Raw genomic sequence first — 2,500 nt, 5'->3', positions numbered from 1 at the left:
ACCTAGTATGGCTGCTGAGATTCCTGGGGTCAGTCTCAAGTAGGGAGGAGAATGACGGATAGAGAAAGAGAGAACAGGCAGGCATCCTAAAGATTTTGATGTGCCAGTTCCTGACTCACCCTGAGCAACACTGGTTTCAAGCTTTTAGTAAATTTTCTGAAAAATAAAACAACCATGTGGTCGTAGTCGGCAGGATTTGAACCTGCGCGGGGAGACCCCAATAGATTTCTAGTCCATCGCCTTAATCACTCGGCCACGACTACCTCTCATGCAATGTGATGTTTTCACAAAAGTTTCTCTATGGGTTGAGCTACTTCATTTCAGGCTGTGAGGATGACTGAAGTAATATTGTATCAGAGATGATTTCCAGGGGAAGTTAATCCTGACCACAGTGACCTGCGTTAATGATTTTTAAAATATAACTTGGAGAATGCTTTATACTTGGTAGAGTTTTGGGTTTGTAAAATGTCAGTACTGACATCTAAGTTTATCAAAACCGTCATCCTTCGAGCTGGAATTGAACCAGCGACCTAAGGATTTTTGTACCAATCACCTCTACAGTCCTCCGCTCTACCAGCTGAGCTATCGAAGGATTCTATTATCGTACAACTGTGATATTACGTGCTATTAAAATGATTGAGTGTTAATTTTAAACATTATCAACTTTCCAAGCAAAATTAAAAATGATTTGACTACACAAAAGAGATTCAACTACTTATTCCTGTGTTGCTTTATCACACAAATTTTCATGTTTAATCATTTGGAAAATATCACTAATAGTTTGACTTATATTTGTGCAATTACTATCAACTGGCTACAGAGCTAGTTTGGAAAGCACTTTCAATAGATTTTTTAGTGTAGCCAAACTTACATCAAGATTAGAGATGCTTGAGCCTATCAAACCTTCTACACTCTTTTACATTTTGCTTGTTTTGTAAACTAATCAAGTGTTCCAGGAATGATGGGGATATTCCATTGTTTGTTCTGATTTGACAATTCATTTTGGACAATGAGCGGCCCTTTTGAGCTAGTGAAGATAATTGTGCTACATGAGAGTATGCACAGACAATTATTTTTCTTTTTTTGCATTAAAGCACAATTTTTAATAAAGGAGAGGTTAATGATATAATAATTAGCACTGAAAGTCATCTGACACGATTTGAAAGTAAAATGTTGTGCATTGAAAGTAACCAAAGCTCTTTTTACTTTGAGTGGACATCATTTTCTTTCAAATTAATTTGATATTTTGCTAAATGATCAAAACTTTCTTACAAATTTGACATTCAAAATGCATTTGTAATTAATAAATGCTACTTAGTGTGGCTGCTGAGATTCCTGGGGTCAGTCTCAAGTAGGGAGGAGAATGACGGATAGAGAAAGAGAGAACAGGCATGCATCCTAAAGATTTTGATGTGCCAGTTCCTGACTCACCCTGAGCAACACTGGTTTCAAGCTTTTAGTAATTTTTCTGAAAAATAAAACAACCATGTGGTCGTAGTCAGCATGATTTGAACCTGCGCGGGGAGACCCCAATGGATTTCTAGTCCATCGCCTTAATCACTCGGCCACGACTACCTCTCATGCAATGTGATGTTTTCACAAAAGTTTCTCTATGGGTTGAGCTACTTCATTTCAGGCTGTGAGGATGACTGAAGTAATATTGTATCAGAGATGATTTCCATGGGAAGTTAATCCTGACCACAGTGACCTGCGTTAATGATTTTTAAAATATAACTTGGAGAATGCTTTATACTTGGTACAGTTTTGGGTTTGTAAAATGTCAGTACTGACATCTAAGTTTATCAAAATCATCATGCTTCGAGCCGGAATTGAACCAGCGACCTAAGGATTTCTGTACCAATCACCTCTACAGTCCTCCGCTCTACCAGCTGAGCTATCGAAGGATTCCATGATCATCCAACTGTGATATTACGTGCTATTAAAATGATTGAGTGTTAATTTTAAACATTATCAACTTTCCAAGCAAAATGAAAAATGATTTGACTACACAAAAGAGATTCAACTACTTATTCCTGTGTTGCTTTATCACACAAATTGTCATGTTTAATCATTTGGAAAATATCACTAATAGTTTGACTTATATTTGTGCAATTACTATCAACTGGCTACAGAGCTAGTTTGGAAAGCACTTTCAATAGATTTTTTAGTGTAGCCAAACTTACATCAAGATTAGAGATGCTTGAGCCTATCAAACCTTCTACACTCTTTTACATTTTGCTTGTTTTGTAAACTAATCAAGTGTTCCAGGAATGATGGGGATATTCCATTGTTTGTTCTGATTTGACAATTCATTTTGGACAATGAGCGGCCCTTTTGAGCTAGTGAAGATAATTGTGCTACATGAGAGTATGCACAGACAATTATTTTTCTTTTTTTGCATTAAAGCACAATTTTTAATAAAGGAGAGGTTAATGATATAATAATTAGCACTGAAAGTCATCTGACACGATTTGAAAGTAAAATGTTGTGCATTGAAAGT

The 2,500-nt window shown here is 36.4% G+C and overlaps 4 non-coding genes across 4 annotated transcripts; all 4 read right to left on the bottom strand.

The window, feature by feature from the left end:
* Nucleotides 1–181: 181 nt before the first annotated feature.
* Nucleotides 182–263, bottom strand: TRNAS-AGA (transfer RNA serine (anticodon AGA)). The gene has a single exon. It is a non-coding gene; the product is annotated as a tRNA-Ser (tRNA).
* Nucleotides 264–502: 239 nt separating this feature from the next.
* On the bottom strand, nucleotides 503–592 carry TRNAY-GUA (transfer RNA tyrosine (anticodon GUA)). Its single transcript is given in 2 exon segments — nucleotides 503–538; nucleotides 556–592. It is a non-coding gene; the product is annotated as a tRNA-Tyr (tRNA).
* Nucleotides 593–1,493: 901 nt separating this feature from the next.
* TRNAS-AGA (transfer RNA serine (anticodon AGA)) lies at nucleotides 1,494–1,575 on the bottom strand. The gene has a single exon. It is a non-coding gene; the product is annotated as a tRNA-Ser (tRNA).
* A 239-nt stretch (nucleotides 1,576–1,814) lies between these two features.
* Nucleotides 1,815–1,904, bottom strand: TRNAY-GUA (transfer RNA tyrosine (anticodon GUA)). Its single transcript is given in 2 exon segments — nucleotides 1,815–1,850; nucleotides 1,868–1,904. It is a non-coding gene; the product is annotated as a tRNA-Tyr (tRNA).
* Between the last annotated feature and the right edge of the window lie 596 nt (nucleotides 1,905–2,500).

Source organism: Pseudophryne corroboree, chromosome 4 (genome assembly GCF_028390025.1).
Source record: "Pseudophryne corroboree isolate aPseCor3 chromosome 4, aPseCor3.hap2, whole genome shotgun sequence".
In the NCBI taxonomy this organism is placed as follows: Eukaryota; Metazoa; Chordata; class Amphibia; order Anura; family Myobatrachidae; genus Pseudophryne; species Pseudophryne corroboree.
The sequence above is the reverse complement of the archived record's forward strand: the minus strand, read 5'-3'. Positions and strand labels throughout refer to the sequence as shown.